At 42.1% G+C, this 16,676-nt stretch overlaps 1 protein-coding gene across 1 annotated transcript in view; it reads right to left on the bottom strand.

Moving 5' to 3' along the window:
• The window catches only part of ptprdb (protein tyrosine phosphatase receptor type Db), a 147,993-nt gene extending 134,804 nt beyond the window's left edge, over window positions 1–13,189 (bottom strand). Inside the window, exons 1-2 of the mRNA XM_039613748.1 lie at window positions 13,085–13,189; window positions 12,817–12,929 (exon numbers count right to left, since the gene is read on the bottom strand). The gene's annotated coding sequence lies outside the window, so the exon portion shown is untranslated. The remainder of the gene's footprint in view (window positions 1–12,816; window positions 12,930–13,084) is intronic.
• Between the last annotated feature and the right edge of the window lie 3,487 nt (window positions 13,190–16,676).

Raw genomic sequence — 16,676 nt, 5'->3', positions numbered from 1 at the left:
GTTATTCAAATTGGTGCTGGATTAAACCTCCTCGTATGTGGATGCCAAGCTTGGGCTGAAGTTTTTTTAGGTAACGTGTTTATAAGTGGAGTTAAATATAACATATTTGATTGAAACTAGGCAGAAAGTAAGTGCAGCTCTAACTATTATTCCACAGTACTAAAGAAAGTGATCTGGATCTACACCAAAATGTAACGGGTTTCCCTTTTTGCCTATCCTCCACGTCTCTAAACCATTTTCATGAAATACAGAGTGATAGTTTTTGCATAATCTTGCTAAAAGACAAACGCAAATGGTATCAGTCGTACCAGTGCCTCTGCACAGGAATTAAAGTAACAACAACGGCACTCAGAGAGTGATCCAAGGACAATGTCCTGCTTCCTATTGTTCACATAAAGGATTTGGAGGTGTGCCAAAAGTTAATGAGTACTTCAGTGCCCGAGTTCCACCTTTTCACCAAGATTTTTAAAATTTGGCCGTGTAGTTTATTCTTATCCTGCTGACAAGCAGCCAAACAGCACTGGACACTTTATTATCTTGGAAAAGGAATAAAAGAGCAAGCAGGTCATAATCTTAAGGAATTGTGCTTTCAACCACTTTTAAGAAAGCAGTGCTGAGCTAATGCAGCTCCAGTCTTGAGATGACATCACGGAAGAGAAAAAGTCCTTGAGGCCCAAGGACCATTAGATAACTATATTATCCAAGCTAGAAATATGGATAATTATATAATATTGTATAACTCAATCCTGTCTGGTTCTTAATATGCAGACGAGATCTGAACACTTGGTACGCATTTCTTTACTAAATAAAGTCATTCCATAATAAGTGAATTATTATTATTACTCCTTGGAAAATAGTTGTCAGTCTAAGCAGAGTGTGCTTACAGAGTGTGTGGTCCCTGACAGGACTAAATAGTGCAAACATCACTCCAAGTCAGTGAACACACTTCACAATAAATGCATCCAGGTGTGATCACAGATTAAGCCACCTGAAAACACAACTATTACCACTGGTGCACAAATAATCATGTGTTTCCAATGTACTGAAGACTCAGTCCTACAGAGTGCTGTATGATCTGCAAATCTGTTGCACTGAGCTTATAGCTGTATAATAGTCCTACTGCTTATCTCTACAAACACCCAGAAGGAGCAAATATCTTCTGATGTTTTACCTTTGCAGAGATGTAAAATCTGTCCTCAAAACAGGATAAATTGCCTGCCTTGTTGTATAATCAGGCGTCAGTGGTGACTTCCTTGTTTGCATCTCATTTTCTCACTGGTACCTGTAGCCGCTCACCCATTCCAATGCAGAACGTTGTGTTGTTATGATGTAGAGTTATTTTTGGATTTGCAGGATAAGTTGCACTATATGAGAAATTTCTTCATGACACACTTGTTATATATTTATAAATCTGAAAACATAATTACAGTATGTTTAACTGAACTGATGTAATATCCCGCATGCTTCAGTTTAGGTGAGTAAAATCTTAGTATTTATGTTACTTACCACTAATTAGCAGGTGTCGGTGTGATACACCTGCACAGTCTATGGATGAAGTGTAACCCTATAACTAAGCGCTGTAGCTTTTCATTCACATATGATCACCGCTTGAGAGCTCACAAGGTGATGGTAGGTGACGTCATCTTTAAAATAAAATGTATGACCTAATCCAATAAAGCTATGGTTATTTCATCCTGTAAGTAAGTTACAATGTTAGAATTACACAATGATGGTATCAGTGGATAGTCTTCATATGTGCAGCAGGAGTAATGGATGCTTATGTGAATCTGTGAATATATGTTCTGTTTTTCATTATGGCAGTCAGCCAGATCTTTAAAGATGTATCCGTGTTTCCTCTTTGGGGTCAGTATAGTGTGTAACTAATCTATTAGTGGGTGAAAAACATTCACAGTGACCATTTAGCCTCAACTTTTGCCCCTCACAAGGCCCTCGGGGCTTGACTGTTGAGAGGGTTGGTTTTAAATAAAAATGAAACATGGGGAAATCTTTATGCTTATCAAAGAACACAAATTGGTTTCTGGTCAGCGTGCGAATGCATGTTTCACCTGAAACTGACAGAATGAATTCCTTTGTGCCCCAATGTCTGCGATGTGTTAATGTTTAGGCGGCTAAAGTGAGAAAAGGAGGGAAAGTAAGGGAGAAACAGGGCTGATCTGTCAAACTATATTCAGAGACTCTTTTAAAAAGCATAGTGTAGCCTCTCCTTCTATTCTATACTCTGTTCACATTTTTCTTATTCTATCTCATTCTATGCTCCCCTGCATAATCTTCTCTGTCTCATCCTTTTCTTTGCCGTCATCCTCTGATTCCATTTCCCTCCCCTCTCGGCCTTCTTCATCTCCCTGTGTACTGCTCTATCTTCCATCTGCTCCCCCCACCAACCCACCCGGCCCCCTCAGCCCCCCCCCTCGTCATCGCTTTCCTTTCGTCTCGACACCTGACAGAGAGAGGATCCAGCAGTAAATCTCCTAAAGCACAGTCATCCACCATTGTTCACACCACAAAGCTGGAGAGGTAGAGAGAGAGTGAAGAAAGACAGTGAGATGGGCGAGGGAGACATTGAACGGTAGTTTGTTGAGAAGGAGAACAAAAGATACAAGATAACAAAAAGACAAACAGACACAAAATGGCCTGAGACGCAGGCGGTGGTGAGGGGGAAACAGACACTGATGGAAGTGCTAAAGGAGTGATGGAAGGGAAGAGACAGTGCGGGAGGGAGATAAAGACACACGCTTTCACTTACTGTAACTCACACAGAGCAGACAGTAGTCCATCCTTACACACACACACGCACACACACATAGACACGCAGAGTGTGGCACTTAGCAGTATGATTAAAATTCCCTTTGGGTCAGAAGACATCCTTCCTGCCCAAGCAGAGAGGAATGTCTTGGACTAAGCTCCTTGGGCAAAAAGCTCAAACTTATGGAGGCCCACCACTCGGCTCTCGATGATTCACTTAAAGCTGCGAGTCTGCGCATGTATGTGTCAGCATGTACAGATTTGCGTACATGCATCTCTCGTCTGTGTGCTTTCATTTCTGTTTACGCACACAGATCTGTCCTTGTGCATGAGTCTACACTTGCATTGGTTTCTGTGTACTTGAGATTGTGTTTCTATGTGTGCGTGTGTGTGTGACAGCGGGCTGGGCAGAGTGTCCATAGCCGGTGGTTTATGGCTGCTGAGGTCTGATTACATTGGTGTGACTGGAGGGGTGAGCAGACTGGTAGTTCTATCTGTCTTCTGTGTGGCTGACTGAACAGACATACAGCGAATGGAGGCGACTCAGCCAGAGACACTTGGCCTGCCTCCCAGAGATCTCGCAGAGTTACAGCCACATAATGGATTCACACAAGAAAACACATCTGATTCATACTTGATTTGCAGGTTCTGTGTCTGTCTATGAATTTGACAATTATTTAAGTTGAAAGTGTTGACCCATAGTGACTGGGGAGTTCGACGCTTGTGTTTAACACATGCAAATCCATGTGTTACCACATTAAAATAGCTGCCTTTTCTTTAATGCTTCACACTTGAGTGGGTCCAGTGATCTCTAACAATCAAGTTGGGGTCAAGTTAGAGAAAATATTTTTATACAATAATAATAATTCATCATTCTGCTCTTACCTGACTGCGTTAGCAGGCAGCCAGCACTACCAGAAGCAGATAACCCCTGATTTATGACACTGAATCTTATGAACAAGACCTGAATATATTTACTGGTGAATAAAATTTCATAAGTCAGTTCTATGAGGAAGCACACAATATAATTCAAACAAGCAAATGAAAGAAACACTTGATTATCTTTGCTCTTCTGCACAGTATAAAGCATGCAGAACATCTCTATTCTATTCTAGATGATACTGGCTTGTCATAGATATATGGTTATAAATGTTTAGTCGAATGATCATCTTACCTAATAATCTCTCATTTACTGAAACAGTTCTAATGTATAAAAGCAGCAAATAAGTGCTTTATTGAAGATGGAGATAGTGTACATTTGCATGCATTTCCTAACTTTTAACTAACTTATTAAAAGTCAAAACAAACACACCTAATATTTTGTTTTCACAGATTTTTTTTTAACTTTTCAGAATTGCTCTCGCTACATTCAGTATATCATTTTTAATTAACAGCCAAATTTTTGTGCCAGCAACTGCTTAAGTAAGCTCTTCTGTAGCAACTTGTATTACTGACTCAACGATGTGAGCCTCCACTCTCCTTTTAAGTCTTATGTTAGATTTCGGACCAGGGAGTTTGGTTCACTTTCACTTTAGAGCAGCCTGAATGTTAAATTCAGTGCAGTTAAATTTTAGTTAGGAAAAAAAAGACCGAAACATTCTCAGGATTGCAACGAGCCAAGCTAAGCTGTATTAATGACTGCTAAAGCAAAATGTTGGCAAGGCTGTACAGGTACCTGGAACATTCCGACTATGATTTAAATTATGTTTTCGAGTACTGATGTGAGGGTCGGTCGGTTTTAACTTTGCTTAAAATACAGGCAAGAAGTTGAAATTCACTGCAGCTGTTAGCTTCTTTTACATTTTTAGCGCATTAGCTGGAGCATCACTGGATCCCAGCGGTCATACATGAACCTTAAGTGTTAGTTGTTGCTACTGCAATAAACCTACTCCTACTTGTTAAGTAAACATGATCTAAAAATATATATGTTTTTTGTATTATTCTTAAAAAAATATTCTATTCTATTCTGTTCTAATTAAGCCACTTCAAGTCAATTTAGTCCAAAGAGTCTGAGCTTTATATGGAATGAGGTACTGTTTGGAGGTGGCCTTGCTTAATGATACCCATGGTGGATTTATGTAATACACAGAGGGATAAGGCAGAGGTAGCATGTTTTATCTTGCGACTGTAAGTGTGCACTAGCAGACTGCTGAGAGAGGTAGAAGTGACAGAAAGAGGAGAGAGGGGCTGGTAGAGATTGTGAAAAGGGGGCAGGGGGGTGGAGGGTTGGGGGGAGTGTTGAACAGAACAGAAGGCTAGATGTTGTTACATTTACTGAAAAACAGCTAAAACCCTCTGTGCTCCGGAACTTTGAAGAAAAGAGATGAGAAAGGACAAAGATTGGGCCAATAGATAGGCGTGCATGAAAGAGCGAGGGTGAGAAATGAGAAGAGAAAAGAAGGAAAATAAATAGACACGAAACCAGGAGCAATTGAGATGGAGGGAGGGGGTGAAAGGTGGAAAGATGGACAGTGATGTATAGGTGTGCCGAGCGGCTGAACGGAGCGCAGGTTTACTCCCAAGTGTGTGCAATGTATGGAATTAGAAAGAACAATGTGACGTAAAGTGATGAGGGAGACTCGGATGCCTGATGTTGTTTCTGTTCGCTTCCACTGCATCGGAAGGGAATACCTTCCACTAGTGTGTTTGTGTTTGACAGAGCGAGAGAGGGAAAAAAAGACAAGTAGGCAGCAAGAGAGGGTAATAAAAGGAAGATAATGAGAAGGGAAACTTGTGTGTGCATGCGTTTTGCGCGTGTTAATGTGCAATTGCATGTGCACGTGTGTATAAGTGAGTGCACGTGAGTGTGTATATTCGATTTCATGTGAATCCTAAATGTGGATGAAAACCAAGGCTTTAGGATTTTAATCAGCCCCATCTGAACGCTTTATGGCGAGTCTGAAAAGCTTTCATGTAGAGTTTCTCTCACGCTCACACACATACACACGTAGGCACACACAAACACACATAGCATTCCCTCATGCCTTCTGTTCTAAATTTACACCTAACACGAGCAGGAGAATGGGGGAAGAGGAGAAGCAAGGTAAGAGAGCGAAGAAAGAGAGTGGAGGAAGAGTGGTGGACGAAAGAAGTATGGGGGAGGGAAAAGGACACGAGCGAAGAGAAAGTGCACAGGGGAGGTAAAAGAAGTGTAGACAGAAATAAGGAGGAAGCAAATCTAAAAGGAGAGCAGAGGGGGGAAAAGAGAAAAGGAGAAGAGCCAAATTTGATTTAGACAGCGGCCAGGAGACATGGAGAAAGAGAGGGATGGAGAAGTTCGATAGACTCGGGGAGAGAGAGGAAGGGAGAAGGACAGCGGTATATTAGTCAAGGTGTCCAGTCTATGTATTGCCTGCTGTGCAATACCACCCCTCTGATTTACTCTGCCGGGTGACTGATGAGAGGGAGGAAGAGAAGGAGGGATACAGAGATGAAGGGATGAGAGTGGAGGGAGGTCTCGCAACGAGCGTTTAGGCCAAATTAACGGCACCTCATAAATTAGACTAACAGCCAAATCGGAGGGGCTGGATGGGAGGGGCTGTGTTTGCGTGTGTGTGTGTGTGTGTGTGTGCGTGTGCAAGCGTGTTTTTGTATACACAACTAAGTAAGCTTTGTGCATGTATAGTATGTGAATGATGACATGTCAAGAGGGAACAATTTGAACCAGTGCAAACAGATTACTCTGATAAAGCAGTGATATCCAGCCGCTTACTCATGCAAACACAATCTTCCCTTGATTACTGCACACACTGAAGCTTTTTCCCCTGCACGGTGCGCTCGTAAACTGAAACACCGTTACACATCAAGGATGCTGAATTTAAGTTGCCCACCTTTTTCACTAATAGTACGTTTTACCGTAAAGCAGAATTAATGTGAGATGCATTAGACTAAAAAAACAAATTAACTGAATTACATGAATTACGTTTCGTTAATAAAATAGCAAGGACATATTAAATGTAAACTAAACTCACTGCCCGTGCAAAATGTTCAGAGACAATTCAGTTCGGTTTTATTTATATGGCGCCATATTGTAAGGTAAAGATAATAGAGAGAAAACCCAGCAATCAAGCGACCTCGTTTGAGCAAACACTTGGCAACAGTAGGAAAGAAAAACTCCCTTTTAACAGGAAGAAACCTCTGACAGAACCAGGCTCAGGGAGGGGGTGGCCATCTGTCGCGACCGGTTGGGGGTGATGGGAGGAAGACAGGATGAAAGACACTCTGAAGAAGAGAGCCAGAGATTAATAATAACTAATGATTGAACGCAGAGTGGTGTGTAAGCACATAGTGAATAGGTACAGATGAATACATCAGTTAGATGTTCACCTTTTCATTTCATATAACACCTTCGCTCCTAGCAGCTAAAGAATAAGTAATGCTTTCACAGGCTTGTTAAGGTACTCGATCAGGGGAAAGTCGAGTTCTGGGTTGAATGTTGAAAATTAAGATGATTTCTCAAGAAATCAACATTAAAATCAACGTTAACCATTAACCCAGACTGTGCTCTCAGGTCTCTTCTGTGTCTAGTTATCTCCCCCCTGCCTACTTTTTCTTATATAGTAGTACGACATCACACTCCAACATTGTTATGACTCCAGTGAATCAAATAAAGACAATAGATACATTTAGTCCTTTTCAAAGCTGTTAGAAGTATATTTTATGGGTGATGGGGGTTACAGATGGGTATGTTCACCTCATATAAGGCTTGGTGCAATTTTTACCCCCCGTTATATAATATATGTTTTATCCTACCTTTCAAGCTACACGCAGCATAAATCCCACCTCGTATACGTTATTTATGTCACTCCCTTTACATTCTAAAGAAATGTTAACTCTGTCAGAAGTGCAAGCACTTGCCGATCGTTGTGTGATTACAGTACTGCTGGACTGAGTGAGATACTAATACAAAAACACACACACACACTTATGCACGTACACTAACCCACCCACACACCAATCTTGGCAGTGTAGAGTTGATGTTCAGAGTGATTAAAGTGGCATGCTTCTGAGTGTGTCACCTGGGTGCTGCTGTATCTTAAATCAGGACAGTGGGGCTCAGATTGGGTATTGACTGGCCTGCAGAAGTCTCCATCCATCACGCTGAGAAACGATAGCAGCGAGGCCGCCCTGATGTAGCCATATACCACTGATGTTGTTCGCTGGCTGGCTAAGGTGACGTAAGGTTAGGGTTATGGCACAGACCCTTATTTATACTGCGTGGTGCGCAGGCAGAGAAGTGAAGCACACGGCCAGATGTGGACTGACAGGCAACGCGTCTGCCGTCAAGATACGGATAAACACATGTTCACAAGCTAACGCGAAGGCAAGCGTACCTGTGACAAGCACAGGCTGACAAACACATGCTCAGACATGCAGCAGTTATAAGAGATAAGGCTTCCTGTTCTGTCTCCATCCTGTTGTCTCTCACTCTCAGTGACATAAACATGCACGCACAGACGAGCACACGCACACACATGCACAGACGTACCTCTCTGTCTTGAGGGTCTGAGCAGCATCTTTTGACTGTGTGCCTAATGATAATAAATGAGCCATCATGGGTGGGGAGGGAGGCACTAAGTCATCCCCTTCATCGACAGGAGGAAGACTGGGAGCCCCAAGGTCACCCCACTGTCAGCATCACTCTCCCTAATGACTTCTCTTGCTCCAGCACATACACACATGCATGTGCACATACATTCGGCACACACAAAGTGCACCCCACCATGTTCACAGTCATATACCTCTCACCTACACATGTGCATATAAACAGAGATGTGCACACACCAGAGGCCACTGGGAAAAGCCTGGTTCTCGATTCTCTTTAGCGTAAGATGGGAAATCCTTTTTTCAAAGCACCTCTGTCATTCACATTTTCAGTAAAAGACATTAGCTCTTAGCTAGATAACAGTCTTAGATAGTGTTTTAAAGAGTGTTATAGTAGCAGGAGTTGTATAGCAGAGCTGAATGTTGCAAGGAAGGGTATTAAGCATGCAAGTCCTACATGAGGCTTTTATTTTGAAAATGTTATTTTTCTTTCATTACTCTCATTTGGGATTAAAAAAAATCATTTAACTTAAACAAGGTTAATGTTTTGATGCTAGACGTACCTGGGACATAGTGTCAGGCAGGGCAATCATTTCAGCCAGTGAGTATATGTTAAAGGAGAGTCTGAAGAGTTTTAAAGATGTGAAAAGTTCATATGGTCACAAAACAGGTTAGATTAGAACATTTCTGAGAAGTCAGAAAAGGTCAGCTGAATTTGCAATATCAAAATGTGTGTTACTAATCTTGTAATCTTGTTAATCACCTTACACTAAGCCCCCCTACCCCTGATATTTATCTTCTGACCTTTTGGATTGTGAATCCCCAGGCTGCAAAACACTCCTCTAATTTTCTATAATTTTCTTAAAATGCACAAATTTCCTTCTTTTTCTACTCAAAAACATTTTTAACAGTCTATCAGTCCACTACCGTGTTAAGTGATGCACACTGTACCACTGCCCTCATGGTGCAATGTGTACGGAATATCACCAAGCAGCTTTCCCCTTTAGCAAAACAGCGCTCGATCAGATCAGGAAAGAGGAAGACAAGCAGTGGATAACTGAAACATGTCTCTATAACCTTCCTGACCCTCCTGACTTCCATCCCTCTCCCTAATGAGCTGCCATGCACTGTCATCTCTCAGAGGCACAGATCAGAATTCAAATCCATAGAGGGTGGCCAAGTGAATTCTTCCAGCCAAAAGAGACAAACTAAAGCATTCCAAACCAGCGAACGTTATTAGCGCTGTACTAAAAATGTAAATTTGTGGGAGAGATGAGGCATCAGTAGACACAATGGAGAAATGAATAGGAAGGTATAACGCCTTCACTTTTAACCGTGGGAATTTTTTCACACACACGCACGCGCACATGCACATGCATGCATACATGCACGGGCACACGCTTACATACGTTGCAAGTTTAGGCTGGAGCTGGAGAAAGCTAATTTGCACCACATTGAAATGCATCTCAATTAAAGAGAAACACATCGAGGTGCCAGGGGAGGAGAGAGATGTGAGAGAACGGGAGGGAGGAACGGGGTGTGAAACAGATAGTGTGTGAGAGTATGAGAGTAATAGAAGGCTGGGTGGATTGGGGGGTGGGGGGGTGGGGGGGTGGAGGATGAGCTCAACTGGCAAGGGAAGAAGAGAGGGAGAGGAAAAACAGAGGGAGAGAGAGTATTTTCATCTCCTTCTCTTGGAAAAACATCTCATTTTGGGATGAATCAGATTTAGAAAGGGTGTTAGGAGGTTCAGGCGCAGCTAAAATCCTAACTAACTTCAGCCTCGTTATCACCACCTCTTTGGTTTGGTGCCAGCTCGCCAGGGCTGTCCCTGCAAAAACTGTGTGTGTCCGTGTGAGTATGACTGTGTTTGTACTCAGATATTTTTAAGCCCAAGGCCGTGTTCTGTTTGACAGAATGGGTGGAGGATAAGCAAAAGACACAATGAGGTTTTACCTAAGTATGTAGCCAAATGTGACTGCGGGCCCGCATCAATTAGTTTTTGGTGTTAAATTCTTCATTCCTCATCGTCATATTTGTCCACGCTGAAAATTAGATAATGCGCATAAGTACATTTGAGTGTGCATGCGCTGTTATGTGTGATTTAGTAAGTGTGCATCTGAGAGAACAAACAACATCCGGAGGAAAGGAAAAAAAGAAAAACATACCCAATCTGTCACATGGAAAAAATCAGGATTTGCTTTGTATGCCTCTACCATTTTGCATGGGTTGTCATGTTCTAAAAAACTGTGGTGGTTCTCTCAGCCCACCATCTTAATAACGACACCAAATACAAGCAGGGACATTTGTCCTGCTGTCAAGATACTTAACTTCTTCCTTTAACCTGGTGTTTGCCTCTGCTCAAAGACACTGGAACTTGCACATATCTCAAAATGAAAAGCACTGTGGGAAATGAAGTGCTTTTAATCTTCTTCTGTTTTAAGATGTAGTGCATTACCATCACAGCATCATAACCGTGATGTAATATACCTACCTCCTTCAGCGTTAGCAATAATCAACTGGTCAGCATTATAGCTATCATTAAGAAGCACCACAATAGGACTGCCATCATCATCATCATCTTGACTGCCATCAGCGGCAGCATATCAGCACATCATCTGAGACTACATCTCATTTTCACCTGACGAAAAAAAAACTGATGGGGGTTATAAAGGCTAAATGTTTGACTCGTTGCATGATTGCCTGTCCACGTCTACAATGAGGTTCAAAATCTCCACTGAAACATCTGTGTGAATCCCAGAACTGAAACTCATCTAAACAGAGTGCAGGAGGCAAATTGAGGAGGTACGACAGAGGACACTTTCCCACTGAAATGAATTTTCTTTGATACATTATTACTGTTACGGTAAATGTAGCTAGACAACACGAAATAAATTCTGATTATTAAATATCCTGAGCCCGCCGACCGGCGGCGAGACGGTGGCCTTCGTGCGTTTTCACCTCGGCTTTTCGGCCAGTGCAGCGTAAAAGCAAGTGAACCCCGGCACTTTCCACTCGTGTCACCTGAGTTACAAGCTGCGTTCACATGTGTTTAAATCTATGCTCTTGTTTGGTCAATCCTCTTAGCCTCTTCTTGTTTATGCTTGCAGGTTGTATAGCTAAAATAAGCAGTGGCCTTCTTTCATATAAACCTCAAGCTGGTGACAAGCATGTCAAAGCCAAAAGAACCAAGTGTGTTTCAGTGAAGACCCTGACAGCTAAATATATAAATATATATAGGCTAAAAAGAAAAACTGCTTACATGGGTTTTCCTTTTTCCTTCAATACTTCGAGTTAGCATAATCTCTCCCCCTCTCTCCCCTTCTCTCTGTCCCTCTTTTCTTTATGCTCACTTATTCTTTCCTTGCACACACATGACTGAGCAGATCCAGCTCACACAAACAGCCACTAAGACGCACACACATCGGGGCACACACATTCTGGGGTGCATGCTTCACAATGACAGCCCCATACTGTACTCGGACAATAAACCACATCAGAAAACTACTCAGACAACCTCTGAAGGCACTTTGTCTTGTCTTCTGTGTCTTTATGGCCTCTCAATCTGGCCTTGATGACACCGCTTATGAGCCTTTAAGCAGCCCTCTGTTGTGCATGGCCTGACAGATAGAGTTGTCATTACATTAAGTAGGGACTCTCTATTAGTGCAAATGGTGGCACATAACCAGATAATCGGCTGTGGACAGCAAGTGTGGCTATGTGGGAGGTGAGATGCTAACGGATGGTGTGTGGGAGAGTAATGTTTTATGTTGGAGGAAGTGTGATATTTCCATTATAGACAAGCTTAATTGATAAACAGGACAATAAAAGCAGAAAATGGCCTCATAGATTTGTGCCTACAGCACAGGCAGTTGTACTGTAGGATGTCACTATATATATAATGAGTAGTAATGGCACTGACAATAATAGCATATTAAGTAGAGGCTTTAGAACACTATCAGATAATGTCATCATTGTAGGGAATAAAAAGACTAATAAAATCCCCCTCATAAAGAGGAGGGAAGCAGCGCTTTCCCTGAGGGATCCCTGCGTTCCTTTCTTCTCACACTCCTCACCCATCTCACCTAATCTCTCCCCCCCACCCCTCAACTCCCTCACCCGGCCGGCTGTATTTTACTCTCACCGCCGTCCGTGAGTGGAATACTGACATCACTTCTAATTGTCACAAATAGCCACGTTTAAGTCCCATGCATAATAAGCGAGAAGTTAAAATGTAGAGGGAGCAGCGGAGGAGCTGCGCTGCACACGCTCGTTTTCCGCTTTTGGCACAAAAAGACAATTCATAAAACACTTCTTGAAGTATCTGATGGTGATCATTAAAAGAATAAACGAAAAAGAAAAAGAAAAAAAGTACTCGGTGTTTAAACACACTGCCGATATGGACCATTACAGCGAACCAGAAGGAGCACTTTAGGATGTTTTCCGCAAAAAATGAGGAAGGGAAAAAAAAAAAAAATCAAGCAACAATTCCGGCCAAAGTGTACTCACCACAATATCCAGATCAGCGCACGGTGTATGGAGAATCCCGAGGAGTTTCCCGTGTCTTTCTTCGCCCCAAGTTGAAGACAGCGATCAGATGCGGTCCCACAGTCCCGACTGAACTGCAAAGAGAAAAGGTAAGACCACATTGACAAAAAAGCACGTCAGCCAGATTCCCACATCCCGGGCGGCAATCGAGGTCAATCTCCCCCCACCTACCCACCCGAAAAGTAGATCAATAATTACACACGTATAGCTTTGTAATCCGGGGCTGTACCTCTTAAACGAGGCGGGATGACCACCAGAGAGTAAAAGAGACCGTTAAAGGACCGGGAAAGGCAGCGGCTGTCAGATTTGACTTCAAACTGATGCTGACGATGCGCACAGAGATAAGCTCCGGAGGGGAGAGAGAGAGAGAGAAGGAGAGAGCGAGAGAGGGAGAGAGAGAGAACGAGAGAGAGAGACGAGCCCACGGAAGTGAATTATAAAAATTCACCACTTGAAAGTTTCTCTAGTAGGTCGAAATATGAGCACAGAACATCTTTGCTCCAGAAATGATATCACAGGAGCTGATGGAAGGTCTTAGAACATTATTTCCAATTCGACTCGGGCATGTTTAGGGTTGCACTAAAAATGCTACAAGAATAAAATAGTAATAATAATAATAGTAATAGTCAATATGCACGCTCTAACCACAAGGGGCTGATGGTCTTGCCAAACACACACACACACGCACAGACACACACACAGATTAGCAATAATTATACAGCCTGCCAATTATTTCCCTTACACAGAAAGTCTGACTTGGATAACACAAAAAGGGAGAAAGACAGAGCGAAAGAGTAGTAATAACTATATTTTATACACAATTCATGTTCTTCAAGGTACAAATGTTGCTTTAGAGAAATCTGGGACCTTTTAGTAAACCTTTTGTACCTCAGTTGATGACAGTTCTGGTCTCAAAAACAAAGTTTTAAAAAAGTAAAACACAAATCACAAATGCACTGTTTCAAATATTTACATATACAGTATGTAATAATGTGAAACAGACAGTGCACCCTCTTTCTGTTCTAAGACTTTATCAGGACACAAAAGGGAAAAAATTATCTGAGTCTTATCAGGTTATCACACGTTACGTTTATTTAATCAACAAAAACTAAGCCAAAATTCAGAAGCGGTGTGTGTGTGTGTGTGTGTGTGTGTGTGTGTGTGTGTGTGTGTGTGTGTGTGTGTGTGTGTGTGTGTGTGTGTGTGTTGGGGGGGGGGACAGAGTGCATCCTATGGTTTGTAGAACCACCTTTAGCAGCAATAAGTTGAAATAATGGGTTTCTGTATGACTATCAGTCTCTCACATTGCTGTGGAGAAATTTTGGCCCACACGTCTTGACAACATTGCTTCAGTTTATTGAGGCTTGTGGGCATTCATCTATGCCCAGCTCTCATAGGGCCCTGCCACCGCTTGTCAATAAGGTCGAGTTCTGGACTTTGACTGGGCCATTGAAACACCTTGATGCTTTTTCAGCTGTTACTGATTTGCTGCTGTGCTTGGAACCATTGTCCTGTTTTGTGACCCACTTTCCGCCAAGTTTTATCTGTCAGGCAGATGGCCTCACATTTGTGGAGCTGTGCACTATGGCCAAGCATTTCCACTTTGGTCTCGTCTGTCCAAAGGACATTGTTCCAGAAGTTTAGTGGTTTGGTCACATGCATCTTTGCAAGCGTAAGCAATGCTGCCGCGTTTTGTTTAGAGAGAAGAGTCTTTCTCCTGGCAGCCTCTCCAAACAAACCATACGTGCGTAGTCTTTCTAATTGTACTGTCATGAACTTTGACATTTCACTTGCTATCTGAGACCTGTAGAGTCTGAGATGTAGCGTTTGGGTTTTTGCAATTTCTCTGAGCATTGCTGCGTAAAACCTTGGGGTGAATTTGCTGGGATGTCCACTCCTGGGAAGATTGTCAGCTATACTGAGTGTTTTGTGAACAGTCACTCTCACTGTAGAATGATGGACTTGAAATTGTTTGGAAATGGCCTTATAACCCTTCTCAGATTGACGGGCAGCAACAATTTGTAGGATCATTGCTGATGTTTTTCATCCTTGGCATTGTGTTAACACACAGTCGAATGCTCCAGACCAGCAAACTACCCAAACTTTGCTGGTGATCAATTCAGATGATCAGTACAGCATCTGACTGCTACTTACCCTCTTAAATCCACCAAAATCTATAACGGGGGCACTTCATTTTACACACACATTTTGCCTTAATTTTCACTAAATAAATAACGACACAGTGTAATATATCATGTGTTGATGTTCATCAGAGGTTGTATTCACCCCGTCCTAAGACCAGCTGACCAGATGATTTTAAGACCGCTTGAGGGCCACAACTACACATTTTACATGAAGGAAATCCTGTGTGTACATGACAAATCCAAGAAAGCAAACATATGGTGTCACAGCCACAATGTATATCAAATGCTATATATGCTTAAATTATTCACACCCATTATTCACACCTTCATACAAGCTTAAAGTGATTACTTCCAGAAATGCCCCATGTAAAAATGTCTGCTAGTCTAGCAGGATCAACATTCTTGGACATCAGAAATGTTCAGTCATCAGAAACAAATGTGTTTCATTTATCTGACTGTCATCTCCACCCCACAGGTGACACTTTATATCTCCCTCTGGGCTTGACTGTTGTTCCACAGCCAAAGGCGGGATCCCCAGAGAACAAACAGATCTTTGTACTGTGGTCAAAAACTGCAGAATTATTACAGGGGTATAACAATGATAGCAGGATGTAAAAGCTACAAAAATATGTGTAGGTGTATTATTTCATTTTCAAACAGATTCTTTTTTGGTGTGAGACAACAGTACCAACCGCTGTTATGTATTTTATTGTACTAGCACTATTTTTTTATTTGACTTTTGAATTACACTTTCATATTTTTTTTTTTAAAATGTGCCCGCAGATGATTTGTCTCCTGCTATATCTCGTGAACATTCTCTTTTTTCTGTTTCTTTTTTATAAGAATGCACTGTGACAGCTGCTAGTCACAGTAGTAGAGTGGCAATGTAAATAAGGATGAAATGAATAAAAAAAAGAAAAAGGAGAGAGAGAGGATGGAGAGAAAATGGAAAGAAGAAGAGGAAGAGGAAGAGTTGGGTCCAGGATGAGATCCATGACCCTCTCATCCTACTTTTCCTGGCTAAAGAAAGAATGGGAGAGGAGAAATGAGGAGGAGGAGAATTATTCCAAGTGCTGATTCTTGTTCTTTTCATATCTCATTCCTGACTCACCACTTCATCTGTCCACCTACCCCAGCTTGCTTTTCCTGTTTCTCTCTCTGTCTTGATTCTGTGTGCCTCTCTACCACTCGCTCTCATCTGTCCTTCCTTCCTTGCGTTCTTACTCTCTTACAAGGAGCATCACTTGTTTGTTCATACACCCAAATGTCTGCAACATCCTGTTCTCTATTTACAGAGCATGTGGGATGAAATGTGCATGTTTGTGTGTGTGCGCGCGTGTATGTGCGAGTCAGCTTTGTACTTGTATAACTCTCTGTATTCTTACGTATAGGTTGAGTATGTGGATACATTGTACTGTTGCTTTTTTTTCTTTGCCTTAACGGTATGGCCCATCCATCCATCCATCCATCCATCCATCCATCCATCCATCCATCCATCCATCCATCCATCCATCCATCCATCCATCCATCCATCCATCCATCCATCCATCCATCCATCCATCCATCAATATCCAAATAATAACAATTTGGTTCCTTTTATTCAAGCTCAATCCATTTCATTTCAATTCAGTCGTACTTTACTGTGCATTCAACATCCCTGGGGGTCTATCGTGTGGA

This window comes from Oreochromis aureus, linkage group 6 (genome assembly GCF_013358895.1).
Source record: "Oreochromis aureus strain Israel breed Guangdong linkage group 6, ZZ_aureus, whole genome shotgun sequence".
Classification (NCBI taxonomy): Eukaryota; Metazoa; Chordata; class Actinopteri; order Cichliformes; family Cichlidae; genus Oreochromis; species Oreochromis aureus.
This window is presented reverse-complemented; position numbering and strand designations above follow the sequence as displayed.